Raw genomic sequence first — 19,387 nt, 5'->3', positions numbered from 1 at the left:
ACAGGCCTGAGCATATGACCAAGAGAACTCACACAAAAGTAGAGAGTAGGATTTACATCTGGCAGGGTTCAGTTGAAGGAAACAAAAACATCCTAGCTATTTTCAGGAAAAAGTGATTCACTATAGGCAAGTCCTGCCTGGAATATCATTGAAAGGCTGGAGAAGTAGGCTCAAGGCTGAGACTCCACGAAAGGCTCCCAGAACAACCCTGTCAAACTAGCCTGCCAGGGGAGCTGCTTTCTCTGCGATGATGAAGAAGGTGGGGAATCAAGAATCTTCCACCACTTCCACAACAGCTTTTAACCCACAAATCTAGGGAGTAAACATTAGAATGCTGCTGCAGTTGGTACAATCAATAGGAAACCACTGCAGCTGTCACTTCAGTCACCCTTGACCCTCACCCAGGGTCACGTGATAGGATGCCTGATACAGAAAAAGCCATCTGCTTTGCCTTGCTTTCCAGTAGAAAACAGCCAAGCAGTGTTCCTAATATCACAAAAGTGTGTCTAATTGGTGGAAATGGATTCTTCTCCAGAACCCCACAGGCTTCCCAGCCTCCACCACACAGAAAGGCAGGCTGGAATAAGGGAACAAATCAATGCTGAATGCAGTGCCTCTGGGCCAAGACCCAGTGTCGTGGAAAGGAGAAAGAAATTGCTATTCCTCAGAGTTAACAGCATCTGGTGGTCACTCCTAGAATGTCCCAGAAACGTTCCATAATAGGGCAACTCAAGAAGCACTATGGAGTCCAGTAGAAGTCCTAATTAGATAAATAGCTACCGTTTCCTGAGAATCTATGGGTCAGACACTTTAGGTCTACTAATATACAGGTTCTGCAAATTATACTGTAAGGTAGAGGTTCTTTCCATTTCACAGGTAAGGAAAATGAGTTCTAATTTAAGTAACTTTTACAGACATACAACCAGTAAGTGACAGTAGAAACTGGAGGCTGGACTCTAAACCCAAAGATGGTTGTGCTTCCTACTGATCCACACTGTCTCTCAGTGTAAACTGAGCCATCAGTTCCTAAGTCTTTTTCTTTCTTTTTGAGATCACATTGGTTTATAACATTACAAAAATTTCAGCTGTACATCATTATATTTTGACTTCCATAGAAACTTCATTATGTTCACCACCAAAAGCCTAGTTGCCATCCATCACCATACACGTGTACCCCTTTACCCCTTTTCCCTCCTCCCACCCCCCCCCCCCCTCGGGTAACCACCAATCTGTTCTCCATATCTATGTGTTTGCTTATCTTCCACACATGAGTGAAGTCATATGGTAATTGTCTTTCTCTGTCTGACTTATTCTGCTTAGCATAATACCCTCAAGGTCCATCCATGTTGTCACAAATGGCAAGATTTTGTCTTGTTTATGGCTGAGTAGTATTCCATTGCATATGTAGATATATATATATATATATACACACTACCTCTTCCTTATCCATTTATCCATTGATGGTCACTTCAATGAACATAGGGATGCATACATCTTTTCAAATTAGTGTTTTGGTGTTCTTTAGATAAACACCCAGAAGAGGAATAGCTAGATCATATGGTATTTCTATTTTTAACTTTTTGAGGAATCTCCATACTGTTTTCCATAGTGGCTGCACCAATTTACATCCCCACCAGCAGTGTATGCCAACACTTGTTATTTTTTGTCTTTTTAATAATAGCCATTCTAATGGGTGTAAGGTGACATCTCTTGTAGTTTTGATTTGCATTTCCCTAATAATTAGTGATGCTGAACATCTTTTCATGTGCCTATTGGCCATCTGTATATCTTTTTGGAAAAATGTCTGTTCATATCCTCCGCTCATTTTTTGATCAGGTTGTTTATTTTTTTGTTGTTGAGTTGTATGAGTTCTTTATATATTTGGGAAATTAACCCCTTGTTGGATATATGATTTGCAAATATCTTCTCCCAATTGGTAAGTTGTCTTTCCAAGTCTTGAACAGAACTAAGTCCTGCCAAGTATTGGTATCACAGCTATTGATAAATCCTGTCCTGACTCAGGACTGAGTCTGGAACTGGAGCTGCCACAGCCTTCAGGTAAAGAAGCAGCCCAATGAGATGGAAAATGTAAGTCAAAAGCTAGTGTTAGAAGTCTCTGTGACTGACCAAAAGAATGGTAAATGTGTTTTAAATAAACAATTTGAAATTATCTAAAATATGCATATAGAATGAAGGATTCTGGGGAACAAATTTTGATCCAGGAAAAGGACCTCACATTTACTGCTTCCTGTATCCTATTTGGCCTCCCTTGTTCCTAAGACAACAATGCCATTTATCCTCTGGTTTAACTCTTACTGGTCACTCGGGACAATTATCCCTCCTGATTGAGTTCCAGCCCCCTGCATTCTAGGCTCCCCTCAAAAAGGAACAGTCAGCAGTGGCCCAAGGAGAAACAAGAATAGTCAAACAAAACAGAAAAATTGGTTCTGCCCTAATGTAAAACTGTGTAAAACAGCTGGAACATCATATAAAACTCTGATAATCAGATACCAAACACCATGTAATGGAACCAGGAAATTTTTTGCAAAGCAATGAAGTGGTAAAAGACAAATACTGTCCATGAAGATTTGACCGCTCACAAACTCAAAGAGGCCATGACCAAAATATATAAAACCATGAGCCATACAGGTAAGAGGTGAACAAATCCTGCTGAGTCCTGTGGTTGTTGAGTTTAGGGCTGAACCTAAACTACCGGAAATGTATTCACCAAATATTGAAATGTAAGAATTCAAGAACATCTTTGAAAATTTGAGAAACTTCAATTTAGGAAATAAGAGGAAGTACTATTTCACAAAATAAAGATTAGACTTGTGGAACTCATTACACCAAGAAAGTGGAAGAAATGGGAAATGTAAATTAAGCCTCAAAGGATTTGGAAAAATTTATGAATGACGAAGCCAGAAATAGCTACTAAGAAAACTTAGGTTATAACTAAGTGTTAAGATTGCCATCAAGCCTTCCTTCTGTGGGGAGGAATTCTGAGCAGGGTGGAGGTTGGGGCCTGCCTGAGGGATGTCCACACAGGCTGGCCCTACAGTGGCCAGAATATTAGCTATATTCAGAGAGCTTGAGTACATAAATAAATGTATTAAAGATAATGGGAATCAGATTTCTTACTATTGGAGAAGAGAGACACAAATTTGGAAAGGGGGAAGCTACAATGAACCCTGGAGTATGTGATTGGAATTGAATGCAGCAATTTTAATAAAGAGAGGTAGATAAGAAATAAATACAAATGTAAATGCATGCATATATGCTTATATACACCTATTTCCTAGTTCTGTCTTCTGAGAGGCCCTGGGTGCCATTACATCTCAGTAACAATGAGCACACCTACTATTCAAATATGGAATTCTAAATATCACTCTCCACTAAAAGAAACTAGGGCTCCCTGAAGAAATGGTTGATTCCAAGACTGGAGCAGGGAAAGAACAAGATGATCCTAGAATATTTGTCCTGTGGAGCAAGTAAGGAAATGCTTAAAAAATGATGAGACTGTGTCAAAAGGACACTGAAGTCAGTTTGAAAGGCCTCCCACTGGTCAATTCTGGGACAATTTGAGCATCAAAATAAATAATGATAGTAATGGATTATGATCCAGTGAATAAGTAGGAATCCAGGAGTCTACACTCACGTAAATAAAGGAAAAAATAAATGGGGAGAGGGGCAAGCCCAGGGGTTAAGTTAATGTTCTCCACTTTGGCAGCCCAAGGTTGACAGGTTCAGATCCAGGGCACAGACCCAGCAGCACTCATCAAGCCACCCTGTGGTGGCATCCCACACAAAACAGAAGAAGATTGGCACAGATGTCAGCTCAGCAACAATCTTCCTCAAGCAACAAGAGGAAGATTGGCAACAGATTAACATCTGTTAGCTCAGGGCCAATCTGCCTCACAAAAATAAATAAATAAATGGAGAGAAAAGAAAGATCTTCCTTGCAATAGAAATGTCAACTAATGAATATAGAAGGAATGATGGAACTACAAAATCACCACTTGGCAACCACAATAGTAATAACTAATTGAAGTAATAAAAAAATATATTCTAAAATTAGTGGATAAAAGTGGGACAAGGAATGGGTTTTACAGAGTCTCAAAGTAGCTGTCCATAAACTGCTTATTAATTTCAAAAGTGTTGGGGGGAAGAAAGTTTACAGTGAAGAAATCTGGCAGATACCATCTTCACCAAGTGATCAAAGTTAATACCACCCATACTGGGGCAAATCAACAGTGTTAACACTATAAGATACAGATGAGACACGCTATAAAGATGCAGTATGAAACACACTAGAAGATTCAATAGAAAGAACACAGACTCACTTCTGTGATATTCCAGTTGAAAATAAATAACTTGGGTCTAGTCATAAGGAAACATTGGACAAACCCAAATTGAATAGTATTTTACAAAGTGTCTGGTCTGTAATCATTAAAAATGTCAAGATTATGAAAGTCATGGAAAGATTGAGGAACTATTCAAATTGAAGGAGACTAGAGCCACATGATAAAAGCAACAAATGATTCAGACCTGGATCCTTTTGCCATAGAGATTGTTGGGATAATTGGCAAAACTTGAATGTGGTCTCTAGATGAAGGGTATATGGGAGTTCTCTGTACTATTCTTGCAACTTTTCTTTAAGTTTAAAATAAAAGTTACTTAAAAGACTTTTAAAAATTTATAAAACTTACTTAAAAAGAAAACTCAAAATGAAATGTTTTATGAAAAGCTTCCAAAATTCTTTTTAAATATCTAAAAATTTTTTTAAAAAAGGCAAAGTCAGAAGATAAATAGCAAACTGATGGTTGAGGGAAAAGAGAAGAATGACATTAGGAAGAACCACAAATGTTCCTGGGATCAGACTTTTTAAAGGAATACTGTATAGGATGAACTATGATACTAACACAGGATGGCTGAGGCTATCGTTCCAAGTTTAAAATGGACTATCCTCATTGAAACCACAGGATTCTAAAATTATAAGTATCACTATATCCAGAATCATCTTCCAAAGCCATGGAAATTAATCTTATCAATTCTCTATCACATTACTAACAGTTATTGGATACAACATCTCCATAATTTATGCCTCAAGACACTAATTTTATGGGATAATAACGGATGTAACTTTAAAAGGGGAGGGAGGAGGAAGTGATATTTACATAGTCAAAGATTGTGAAAGGATAGGTGTACTGGACCCAATTTATGTGCCTCTCCAGATTTGCTTGTCCCTATCCTTCTGCTAGGTCATTTGCCATAAGGGTCTCATCTCCCAGCACAGCATCACAGGCTGTCTCAGCCTCTCCCGGAGTGAGGACAAGGCTTGAACAAAGCCACCATTGTGTCCTGTGCAGAGGCTGCAAGGAGCTCAGTGCCCAGGTCCAAGGCCATGTTGCAGAACATAGGACCTGTCTAACCCAGCAGCTGCCCAAAAAGGCCAGGTAACACAATCCCTATGTGCAGTGCCATTAAGAACCCATGGGTAAACTTTGAATAATGGAAAATGACTCCAGATGATTCCAAAGTGTGATGGTTCCACACAGCCTGTCTGGAAGACACAGCCTTTGCCTGGTCATGAGGCGCTCTGTCTTATGAAGCTGTGACTGGCTGGGTAATGCACCATCGGCATTTGCTTCTCCTCTCTGTCTCACTTCCCTTTTGGCTTTACTCCTGCTGCCCTAGGATCATACCTCCTGATAAATCCTTAAGATACAAACTTCAGCTCAGGCTCCATTTTCTAGGAAACTTGTGTTAAGATAGTACTTTTTTTTTAAAGTTGGGTTTCTTTACAAGATTTCTACAAGCATTTGACATACTGATGTGCATTGCGAGTGTCCAATAATGGTAAATTTGATGCTGAAACCCAATTATATTTTAACACAGAATTCTTTTGGGGAACATCTTGCAGGAATAGTGCTCCACACAGCAAAAATTTGGGCAAAGCCAGTGTTGTAATTTCCATTATAAAATCACTCATTATTACACGAATTTGAACATGCCAGAAATTTACTCTTGTCCTGAAAACATAACAATTGATAAATATAATAAAATGTGTAAATAACATCATTATTCTTGAACCTAGGTTGTAAAATCAATGATATAAAGTGAGGCCTCTCTAAAGGGCCAGATGATGTGGAAATACTTCATAAATTACAATTACATAATTACAACATAGAAATTCCTACCACGTGCCAGACGAAAGTCTAAGCGTTTACATACTACCTTGAGGTAGGCAGTATCCCTGATACACAAGTGTGGAAACTGAGGCATAGAGAGCTTTGTAACTTGACCAAGATGACACAGCTAGGGAGTAGTGAGTGCAGAATTTGAACCTAGAGCCTGCGTTTTAACCACCACATTATCTCTATGCAACGATGAGTTCATACATTGCACTCACCCCTAACAAGGACGCAAGATATAAGTGTTTTTGTTCCCACCCAGTTCAATATGGTACAAATAAGTCAGGCTGAGGAAAGAATACCAGAGCTTTGAAAAGAGAGTCTTCTTTTGATGCTCAAAATTGCTGCTACCCATGCCTTTAACCAGTTCTGCCTTTATAGCAAACTGGCACCAAAGAGGGGCATCCCTGTTTGGTAGGATGTTTTCTGGCAGCTGTGCCTCTCAAGGTCATCCCCTGCCATGTGGCTTCCTGAAGCCCCAAGACTCCCTCCTACTCAGTTCGGATCTGCTCATAAAACCCATATTCCTTCATGTGTTAATCAGATGAGTGCAGGGAAGGGGGTTGGGAGAGAGAAAGGGACAGTGAAGAAAAGGACCAGGAATGAAGGGAGTGCATTAAATCCAGAAGAAAGTGGGGGAAAAATCCTGGGCAGATAAGAGTAAAAATATTAGAATGAGATCAGGAAAGTCTCCAAAGAGAAAAGTGTGTGATTTAAGGTAATCAGGGAAGAAGAAGGTGTTAGCAGGTAGGACAGAAGAGAAGGGAATGAGGGCCTGTCTCTCTAGAAATTAGAAGCCTCCATGCTTTAATAGCAAAAATGTTTTGCACCTATAAGAATCATAAGTACACAGCAGGAGAATAACCAGGGCACATGGCAGAGTCTCCACCCACTTATTCCCTTCTCTCATTATTTTATTAGCACTAGCGTGACTTGTCTGTAACATAGGAATGTTGCACTGGAGAGGGGTAGGAACAGGAAAACTCACTAAGTAAAAAAATCCCCCAGAGGACTTGTGGATAAGTGATCCAATTCTATCAGCCTCATCACTGTACAATTCAGAAACAGAAGTGACAAATCATATAACCTACACATATACACAATTTTTGAAAATGGATATACTACCCCAAGTATAATACAAAGTAATTTGTGTTTCAATATATAAATGCTTGTGCAGGACTACAGTAGAAACATAATGAAATAGTCCGATATATGCATTCACTCGTAATGAATGTTTGCATTTGAGAAAAGATAAGAAGCCATTCTGTATGAGAAGGACATGAAAATGAAAGAAGAGAGAATACTGGTGCATGCTAAAACATATTATAATATACCCTACCTCTGGCAACTTCACATCTGGAGGCAACACAAAGGAAAATGGGAGACCTCGTCTTGAAGATCAAGACATTAAAAAGGTGAGTGTGAACAGGGTGATTTTTGATATGAGGGGCAATTCTATATATTATGGGACATGTTGCATCCTTGGGCACTTCCCACTAGACACTAGTGTGGTACTTTGCAGTAATGCCCCCTCAGATTTCCAAAATGCCTCCAGTGAGAGTCTTCACCCAGAAATAGACTATCCTCTTGAATTTCAGTGTACATCCACTTTGACCATAATGAAAACTGGGTTGACTAGCAAGATTTTTGAATTCTCTTTTTTGTAGGGGGAAGGGCAGGGGTTATTATGACTAAGTCTATATAACAAATACAAACTGAAGAGCTAGTGATTAGACATTAGCTACTACGTGATCATTTATAAAACTGAAACACTGAGGTAAATAGCACCATTCTTTTACTAAATCATAAAAGATAAAGTTTCTGCCCAAAAAATTCAAGATTTGCATATTCCGCTTCAAATAAGGAGGTAAGTGCAAGTCTCTCATATAATTAGACACCTTTAAACTTGGGCCTTTTATGCTAAGATCCTGGGGTGTCCACAATCTCGAGTCAGAATTCTTCTATAGGAGAAATTTTAGAATGGAAAAAGAAACAAAGATAATTGAGCTCCTATTATGCACAGCTTCTAAGTAGGTTGCTTACCTATAATCAAATAGGTTACTTTGCTCATTTAATCCTTCTACAACCCTACAAAGCGGGCAATATTATCACTGTCATCTCACAGATGACAGAAGAATCTGAGGCTTAGTGAGGTAACAATTTGTTGAAATCAAACAGCTAGTTCATGACAGAGCTAGGTTCCAGGTTCCCATCCAGGTCAGACTCCAAAGCCAACGACAACACCAGCCCCCTCACTACTACCGAAAAATTGAAAGGAAGCCACTATGGAAAGCAATATGAACAGTCCTCAAAAAATTAAAAATAGAAGTACCGTATGATCCAGCAATCCCACTTTTGGGAAATGAAAACAGAATCTCAAAGAGATCTGCACTCCCACATTCATTATGGCATTATTCACAATAGCCACTGTATGGAAACAACCTAAGAGCCCATCAACAGATAAACAGATGAAGAAAACATAGTATACATAAACAACAGCATTCTATTCAGCCATGAGAAAGAAGAAAATCCTGCCATTTTCGACACCATGAATGGACCTTGAGGGCATTACACTAAGTGAAATAAGCCAGAGAAAGATAAATACTGTATGATATCACTTATGTGCCGAATCTAAAAAAGCCGAACTCAAAGAAACAAAGAGTAGAGTGATTGTTACCAAGAGCTGGGGTGTGGGAGAAAAGGGTAGATATTGGCCAAAGGGTACAAACTTCCAGCTATAAAATGAATAAGTTCTGAGGATCAAAGGGTATATCAAAGGTAAGATTTAAAGGCAAATCGTGTGCTTTTTATGTCATGCTGCTGTCTTTCAAGAAAGGAGGATTGTCACATCCATGGTCAACAACTAGCCACAAGTTGTTTTCAGGCCCTTGCCTGAACCTACGAGAGAGTTTAGAACAAAGAGCTACAGTTATTTCTTAGAAAATTTGTTAGATCATCTAAAATAACAAAATCATTTTATTATTCTCAAATAAAAAGATCGCTGTTTGCACAAGACTCTATTATTTAAACAGGCCTTTTGGCTCAGTGGTCTACACACAGTTGTTTGGTTCACCTTCGAGTAAACTCTTGATGTTAAATGGTAGGGAATGGGGTAAGATTTTCAAACAGTGCATGGAAGGCTTGAATCATATTATTCCCTTTCTCAGGATCTGGATGATCGTGATTTTTCCTGCAGTTTCTTGTAGACTTTTTGCAGTGTGGAGAATCTGATTCTCAGTGAGCTTCTAATTGTTAAGTCCCTTGGTGTTTATCACACCCCGACCACCATAGTCTCTGTGCAGGCCCCAGGGCTAATACAAAATATATGTGCCTGGTTGCATGCTTTCCTGTCCAAAGTCCTGTCAGGGAGACAAGATATGAAAGTTAAACAGACTGGAACTCTCCTACACAGCTGGAAAGAAAGTAAGTGGGTACAACCACCTTGCAAAATGTTTGTTTAGCCAAACACATGCATGCCTATGACCCAAGCAGCTCTACTCCCGAGTGTCTCTCCAACAAAAATCAGTGATTTTGAACACTAAAAGACTTGCATAATAATGTGGCTAGCAGCTTTACCATAGTAGCCCAATACTAGAAACAACCAAAATATTTATCAATGGTAGAATGAGTGAATTAACTATGGTACATTTGTAAATAGGATATGACACAGCAATGGAAAAGAAAAACTACTAATACTCTAAACAACATGGAGGAATATCACACATATAATGTTGAATGGAACAAGCCATACACAAAAGACTACACACTATATGATTCCATATATATATGAACTTTAAAAATAGCCTAAATAAATCTATGGTGATAAAAGTCTAAATAGTGGCTATGTTTAGAGAGATATTACCAGTGGGCACGAGGGAATTTTCTAGAGTGTTGGAAATGATCCAGGTGGTCATTATGTGGTTACATACACAAGTGAAAATTAAATAAAATTTAACTGATATGAAATTCAAATGATATGTTCATGTTACTATATGTAGATTATATCACAATCTAAAAAATGAAGTTAAATAGCTGCGTAAGATTTAGCTAAGAAACATCGCAAGGCAGAGTAAGATGAGTTGCCAAGAACGTTGTACAAATAAACTCTGTAAATGCAAATGATGGTGAGGGCACTCTGTGCCCTGGGTGGGACTTGGAGATCTCCATGTAAAAGGTAAACTTGAGCTATGTCTACAAGGATAGGTACTATTTGAACTAGGAACAACATTCCCTGTGGTTTAATTTTCACAAGCCACTGAAGATTCATTGGTCCCACTCTAGGATTCCTCCTTGGAAATCAGTGTTCAGTTAACGTAGAAGTCTTGAAAGTCTACAAGTTCTTCTGAACCATCTGCCTACCGTTTCAAATTTTAGTATGTAACTTAGTCATAGGGTGAGGGGAGTGGAGGGTGTTAAAAATGCTGATTCCAAGGCTCCTAGGTTTCTGATTTGAGTCTGGCCGGGATGGAATCTGAGATTCTGCATTTTTAACATGCATATCTCCTCCTTGTTAAAAAAAATTATAATAAAGCACGGGCCACACTTTAAGAAACATTTTGTGACTGTTGCAAACCGGCTTCAAACCATTTTGACCCAATTCTGAAAACTCCTAATCAGTTCTGAACTATCTTTAGTGAAACCAATGAACTATAATTTATCCATATGATTGTCAAATCAGAAGAAACAACACTTCCAGCTGGTTGTGCTGCCGAGAAGAAAGATGAGACTGATACTCTTGATTAAAGTTACAGTTGGAATAGTTTGAGGACAGTTCCATTGTTAGGTGTGCAAAAACAAAGCCTTAGAGGAACCCAGCCATCTTGGCTTCTTTAAGGATTCTGTGCCTCTCACCTCTTTGTCATCACCAGCCTGGCATCACACACTAAACTCTGCATAAAAAGTGTGACTCACATAAGACCTATTTTTAGGACTATTTCCTAAATTACCACCCACATCTGTTCTGTATCTCCTTCTGCATTTTCCACCTGCCCTGCTCAGATCTCTCTGGCCACATTCTTGTCACAGCACTTCAACATAAAACATCTTCTTGGGACTGACCCACTGGCCGAGCGGTTAAGTTCGCGCGCTCAGCTGCAGGCAGCCCAGTGTTTCGTTGGTTCAAATCCTGGGTGCGGACATGGCACTGCTCATCAAGCCATGCTGAGGCGCCGTCCCACATGCCACAACTAGAAGGACCCACAACGAGGAATATACAACTATGTACTGGGGGGCTTTGGGGAGAAAAAGGAAAAAAACTTAAATAAAATAAAAAATCTAAAAAAAGAGAGAGAGAAAAAAAAAACATCTTCTTGTTGCCCCTAGCTTTGTCACTGGCCCTAGCTTTGTCACTGGCCCTCATCCCTGCTGCACTTTTCCCACTCCTGCCTGCCTAGGCATGTTCACATCAACACTCAAAGCTCAACAGAGGACTTCTTTACCACATGCTACCCCCATGAGCTGCTCTACCTAGCAGATCCTGGGTGGAACCCAAATCTAGGTGAGCTCATTTTCATTTAGAGAAAATATTCTTAAAGCTTTATGGACCCAAAGTATATGGCTAAAGTGAAAACACACTAACATGAGCAAAAGAAATCATCAGTATCCTCCATTAGTATCACTTTTATTTCTTTGCTGAGTATTCTAATTTCACTGTGTGTCCTTTTCCAAGGTATTCATCAAGGATCTATGTATTTGTGGCTAAAACTAAGTGCTGCATCAGAAGCCTAAAGAGATACAATTTTGAACCTCTTAAGATTTTACAGTCTAAAACAGCCAGCAGCTGAGGGAACTAACCTCAAAGAATGTCAGGCACAGACCTGGATTTATGCAAAACATACAAAGTGAGCCTTGTGCTACCATGTCTCTTTTTTTTTTAATTGAAACCCTCTCAACCAGTTCTACTAGACAAGAATGAGAAGAGACCATGAAGAAGACAGCCAAAGAACTGTTGTCCATTCATTTTCTTAGAGAGAGATAAGAAGCTGTTATAAGATCTCAGAAACACCGATATCAGTAAACAAAGGATTTTCAGTATGGGTCAGCCACGTGGCAAGCTCAGTTAGTACTCTGTGAAGAAGAGGGGAGACCATGATTGAGGCAAGTTCATCTGGAAAAGGGATCCCAACAAAAAAGATCAACTCTCCTCTCTTTGAGTCAAGAAAGGATTCATGGAGGGGCCAGCCATGTGGCCGAGAGGTTAAGTTTGCTCGTTCTGCTTTGGCGGCCCAGGGCTTCGCTGGTGCGGATCCCAGGCACGGACATGGCACCATTCATCAGGCCATGCTGAGGCGGCGTCCCACATAGCACAACCAGAGGCACTCACAACTAGAATATACAACTGTGTACTGGGGGGCTTTGGAGAGAAGAAGAAGAGGAAAAGAAAGGAAGATTGGCAATATATGTTAGCTCAAGTGCCAATCTTTAAAAAAAAAAAAAACAAAACACAAGGTCCACTTTAAAAAAAAGGAAAGGCTTCATGGAGAAGGTATTTTGAGAACAGTTTCCTGGGGAAGTATCTGCTAGCTAGGTGATATAGGAGAACTCCTCACTTTGCTAAGTTTGAACTATTTTAGCATCTCTAAGTATAAAATAATACGTAGTCATAAATATGATTAAACGTTTTGTTAATCAAAAAAAATGATTGACATAAAATAATCAAGAAACGAGTCTCACTGTGCCTGAAGAATGTATATCCAATTGAGGATAAGATGCCCAATTCCAATGTCAACTGGAGACACTCACAGTAATCTAAAGTGAGAAGCACTGTGTGGGGCTGAGCTCGATATGAAGTAGCTGGCTTTAATAAGGAAGGGGTATTCTGGCTGGACACTCACCCATAGGCAAGTCAGTGAACCTAGTGCCAGGAGACAAACAAACGACTCCTCTCTGGTCAAATCAGGCAGCTGTCCAGGCACTATACTGGGTCCCACCAGCTGAACATACTGACCTCAGAGTGTTCCCTTGGGGCTTCTAGAGGATAGGGCAGCTAGAAGCCCCTCGAGAAGAGCTGCAGCGTGCAAAGCGGGAGCAGAAGAAAAGTAGAATTTGGAGGTTTGTATTTTTGTATTCTTTTTTGTTCCAATGTAAGGCAGAATCATAAACCTGATTTCCAACAGGATTCTCTTGACCTACTTGTAGGATTGAGCAGACATACAAAGAAGAGTTAGAAGGCCCAGGAACCAAAAATCTTAATCCAGGCCTAAAGAAAATGATGCTACTGTCAGGCAAGAACATTCACCAAATGAGGAAAGTCTGAAGAGAAGTGTGCTATACTCATTTGGGGCACAATTTAGTGCCTGTTGAAGGCAAAATATTTAGCCAGGCATTTGGGGGAGACAGAAATGCCCTAAACAAGATAGTTCCTTGACAGCCTTCCTTGACTTTGAGATCTAAGAGCATACACACCAAAAATTTACAAATCAGCATATGTAAGCGCAGCCGATGAAAAAACATAAGTTAATGTTTTTATTTTTTATCACAAAAACTGAGAGGCCTGGTAGAAGGCCCTTCAAAGCCAAGTTGATTCCATCTAGAAAGACGTAACAGGAAAGGTCAAATTCATAGAAATGAAGAGAGAAAGAAGCTGGGCAAAATGCTAGGGTTTTGCCAGCAGGAGGGTGGGTGGATGCTAGGCTGGAGAGGAAATTCTAAGGTAAGGTGCAAAAGAGTAGGCAGTTAGGTAAGTTAGGGGGCTTGCAATTAGGATGGCACACCACTGGGGTCCTCAGCACTATTCTGAGAGGAGAGGCCTGGGCTCCAATTATTGCTTGAGAAAGCCAATTCTCACTGCTAAGAGCAGAACCTATTAGAACGGAGAGAGCTAAGAGCAAGCTAGGGAAGTTTACAAGTCAAGGGTATTGAGGCTTCATGACTGCTCTTGGTTACCTGTGAAGGGGGCACAAAGTCCTGGACCAGTACTTCCCTATCCTTGTTCCCTTCACATCCTTCTTCCACTCAAGGATCTACAGGAGCTTTGGATTGTCTTTCACGTGAGACATAAATGTGCCTTCACTACCCCACTTCCAAGGTATCAAACTTCATCTCTTGCTCCATTTCCCTTCCAGCCAGGGAAATCTCGCCCCAGCTAGTCTTGCTCATTTTCACTCTTTGGAGTCAAGTGGACCTGATTTTATTTTTGAATAAATATGTAGTCTTCGTGTGACCTCAGTCAGGTTTCTCCTCTAAAAGGCAGAAAACCTCCCACCACATTGTAAATTAATAGAGAAGATTAAATTTTTAAAGATACACAGTAAAGGACTTAACACAGTGCCCAACACATGTAACTGTCCAACAGTGATTAATTTTTCTTACTCACCTGGGTTTTCCCTTCACATCTCTTCTCAGCTTCTTCCAGCCCAGAATTACCACTTCCTACCATCTATGCCATGTAATCCATGTGGAGCTTAAACTCTACTGTAAAAAACATGCACTGGCAAAGTGTACTCCATCCCCATTTTGGTTTCCACACACTTTGTCCCACCCAGTCTGGATTAACTACAAACACATACCCTTTATGTCCAAACACTTTCTTCATCACACCATCCTTCAGCCCTCATCCCAGATCCCAGGAATGGGCACACAGCGAATTCTCAATAACTTCTTGGCAATTTTAATTGGGAGGAGTAGGAGGAACTGGTGAAAATGCTTCAGGATGGTAACAACTACTTGTTAGACTGACTTAAAAAGAACGATTTAGACATTTTAATAAACGATGTACATTTGGGTAGCTGTTAGTCATACTTGCCCAAGCAACTCAGGAGTAAATAAAATGTCCCTTTTGCTAAATTACAAGAGTAAAGAACTATTAGGATAATTATCCCACAACAAATTCCAGAAAGAAGTGGCTATCTTGACTTAATTTTATAGACACTTCTGAAAGTATATACTCTAGCTTTGGAAAAAAAAAGTTATTAATATTGCTCAGATTTTACTAATCCACGAACGCCTGGGAAGAAAGCCCTAGGTTTATCCTATAATGGCAACTGGCCACTTTTTCTGTGAACATAAAAGAAATTCAATTCCTCTGGATACTTTTTTCCTCTGCTACCAGTAAGCTCCAGGGACTGGTAAACTCCTAAAGGAAAACCGTAAAAAAACCATAATCCAGAGAAAACAAAATCCAGCTAGTTAAACTATCACCAATAAGAAGCATAAACAGGAACAATTTTCAATTGCTTGGAATCAAAAGCTCAATTTTGAAAATCTCCAAAACAAGAGTTTACTGTTTCCCAGACATCTGCAGTTGAAAAAAAACACAGAAACAGTTCTGGAAAGTGTTGTGGTTTACTTCACACTGAGCGATTTCCAGGTGTGAAGGGGAATACTGGGACAGAATTAAAAAAGAAATGATCATGAACCAAGAGCTTTTTAGAGCCATATTTATATGCCCTTCTGGTTGGTAACTCCTTGCATATAAATGTAGCATGAGGCACTGTGTGCTGTTGTTGAGAAAAGCCTTATCCCGGGGAAAGTTTCAGGCAGATGTCCCTCTGATAAGCTCCACACAGACTTCTAGCTCAGAGACCCTTGGGGGAAGGGCCTGGCTTAATATTATTTGTCACTGTCCTTCTGTCTTGAGCAGCAGGCAGAGTAAGAGCCTTTGACAGTGAGTACCACAGCTTAGGAGCAGAACTGCCAAGCAGCTGTGTGTGCTCCCCAGACTGTGGAACAAGCAATAAAAAGAAGAAAGCAAGAAGAGAACTGCCAACTTCTTGCAACATGGAGCCATAAGTGTAAGAGCCAAGCTGGTCATTTTTCCACCAGCCAGCACTGAGGCTGGCACCTGACATCAGTGTGGAGAATGACGTCAGAGAGCCTCCAATCACCTGTCTGACTGACGGCCTTGCTTAAGAAATGCCAGGGAAGCCAGAGACGCAAGGAAAGAGCCAGGAGGGCGAACCGATGTTGTCTAAAAGGCCCTCAGTTCTTGTTAAATAGACTACTATTTCAACCAACTGAATAAAGCCTGTCTTGCAGAACAAAACGCACAAAAAAAGCATTTTTACTTCAAGTTCAGAAGGGAAAAATAAGACTAGCAAATTTAGGTTTAAGTGTATCAGCTAAAGTTCCTAATTTGCAAGCAAGACAAACTGATTTCAGCTGATGTTGTGGACTGACTGTTTGTGCTCCTCTAAAATTCATATGTTGAAGTCCTAACTCCCCGTGTGGCTATATTTGAGGTAAGGAAGTAATTAGGGTTAAATGAGGTTATAAAGGTGGAACCCTGATCCAATGGAATTAGTATCCTTATCAGAAGAGACACCAGATAGCAAGTCCAATCTCTCTCAGCGTGCCGGTACAGGGGAAAGACTGTGAGGCCAAAGCCGCCGTCTGTAAGACAGGAAGAAAGTCCTCACCAGAAACCAAACTGTGCCAGAACCTTGATCTCAGACTTCCAGCCTCCAGAGCTGAGAGAAAATATGTTTCTGTTGTTTAAGCCACACAGTCTGTGGTATTTTGTTATGGCAGTCCAAGCTGACTAAGACAGCTGGCTAACTCCAGCCAAAGGAAAGGAAGGAGGCCAGCCCGTGGCCGAGTGGTTAAGTTTGCGCGCTCAGTTTTGGCAGGCCAGGGTTTCGCCTATTCGGATCCTGGGTGCGTACATGGCGCCACTCACCAGGCCATGCTGAGGCGGCGTCCCACATGCCACAACTAGAAAGACCTACAGCTAGAATATGCAATTGTGTACTGGGGGGCTTTGGGGAGAAGAAGAAAAAAAAGATTGGTAACAGATGTTAGCTCAGGTGCCAATCTTTAAAAGAAAAAAAAAGGAAATGAAGGGCTCAAAGAACTGACTAGAGGCTGAACCAACCTGGAAACAGGAGGGATCCAGGTGAGCCCCAGAGAAGAAGGAATCAAGAATTGAATACTGGTCAGGGTGCTGCTGCTGGGATAAGGAAATTCCAACTGTTTCTCTCATTTTTCCGTCACTCACTCAAAATGCAAAGTTCCAGGAGGACACGGCTGATTATCTAAGCCTAAGCCATGTGTCACTCCTGGCTATCCCAGGATAGGGAAAGAAAGAATCCTGTCCTTTCTACTTCCATAACAGCGTCCTGACATGTGGATTATCCCAAGACATCACAGTGGGGCAAGGCCTTGACTCAAACTCAGAATGTTTCTAGGAAGGGAGGATCAATGCTGGGTAGTCTAAAATTTTTTAATGTCCACTACTCTAAATATCATTACAAATTCCTGGTGGGCTCCCCATTCTCTTGGTATGCACATCACATGTATGTGAGGTAGATTTCTGTGGCTGTACATTCAGAAATAGTGAATCCTAGAGGACACCTGCCCACAGGTAGAGCTACAGGGTCGGACTTCTCTGAACTCCAGTCCTATACGTTGCCTGTCTCTGTAGATAACTTTCTGAGTCAGGACTCTGTGGTACTTAGAGATCAAAATGTTGAAGCTCAAAAGAAATGTTATTGATTACCATATACTGTCATTCACTCATCAGCTCCATGATTCCAGCACATTTAAATACCTTCTGACTGCTACAATGTTTATTGAACAACTGCTATATATCACAGTTTCGCGAGGAGTTTTATCCATGCTGGTTTATTTTTTTTTCCACCGAGAGAGGCAGAAAAAGATGTATAGAGACAGGGCAGTATGAAGAGGTCTGTAGCTGGACAGAGATACAGAGAGACAGAGGCAGAAAGAAACTGAAGGAGACAAAGAGAAAAGAGGTGGAGAGAGAGCCTGAAAAGATAGATGAAGATAAAAATAACTGGAAGAGAAGAAAAGTGGTTGAGACCGGTGTCATAAAAATTCACCCAGAATGTTATGAATGAATAAATGCTTCTAGAAGATAAGGAGGTCACTAGATGAAATTTCTCAGACACTAGGTTCTCAGAGTCAGAGAGTGATTTGGGCCACTGTTTCCTCAGCTCTTGTCCCATCATCTCGGAAGCCCCTGATGTCACTTTAGACCAGGGAATGGTAGTGAGGATGAGATAGAAGCTCAGGGCTTTGCTAAGTGATGCCCTGCAGTGAACATCAAATGCCTGATGGCCAAAGCTTGGTTTTCTTCAATGAAAGGATACAAACAGACAAACTAGACAGGCGTGTCAGGTTCTGATACTCTGCTGAGCGAATTCCTAAGAAACACTTTGTTCCAGAGCATTTCTCCTAACCTCTGTGGGTTGCTTTGTCAGCTCTTTCTGCCTAAAATCATAGCTTATTCATTCTCTAAAACAGTCCATGCAGTCAAAAGGTCAACAGTGAAGAAGAGAGAAGGCAATAAATTAGTAGACACGTAGTTCCCATCCTCTATAACCTTGGAAAACGGCAAAATCTACAAACTACATAAATATGAAACACCAGAGTGTAAATAGGCAACATATGACCAAGTAGGAAATTAGTATGAACTAATTGCACCAATGCCCATGTATATGGAAAAACTCTGGATTAAGGTCTTAAATCTGCCACTTGACCTCAGGCAAGTAATGACTTTTGTGGAGCTTAATTTCCTCGCCTGTTCAGTGAGGTCTGGATTAAATGACCTATAAGGTGACTTCTGGCTCAGAGAGGAAGTCATTCAATGCTTTTAATGCAGTGAGTAAACAGAGCGGTGTGGAATTAGGGAAAATTAGCAGTGTGGAAAAGGGGGAAATTTTTCAACCTGTTCTTGTCAGACTCTCTAGAAATTTCATGACACAAGTTCAATAAAGTCTTCTACGCCCACCTAGAGGCCAAATCCAATTCCTGTAGTTCAGTTCAGAACTTACCTTATTGGATTCTCCTGTTGCTTTTGCACTGCTGACCAGTTTGCCTTTCTTCAAAGTCCTTCCTTCTTGGTGTCTGGAGACTCTACTCTGCTTCTCAGACTCTCCTCTCTGATTCTTCTTGTTCCACCCCTGCTTGATGCTAATGACTACTGAGCTCTGTCCTCGGCTTTTCTCTTATTCTTCTAACATGTTCTTTCTGGACAAATTCATCCATATCTCTGGCTACTAATACCAACAGCACAGTCCCTCACCAATATCTCTAATGGAAGTTCCTTTCCCAAGTTCCAGATCCATATATCAACCACCATCTATCTAATAAGATAACATGTTCCCAAATGCCTCAACTGTAACAGGTTCAAAACTGAACTCATTAGATCCCCAACCACAACTTTGCCTTTCCCCTAATTCAGTGAATGATGCCAAAGTTTACTCAGGCATATGGAAGATATCAATGCCTCCCCCTCA

This window comes from Equus caballus, chromosome 9 (assembly GCF_041296265.1).
Source record: "Equus caballus isolate H_3958 breed thoroughbred chromosome 9, TB-T2T, whole genome shotgun sequence".
Taxonomy (NCBI): Eukaryota; Metazoa; Chordata; class Mammalia; order Perissodactyla; family Equidae; genus Equus; species Equus caballus.
Note: the sequence above shows the minus strand (reverse complement) of the source record.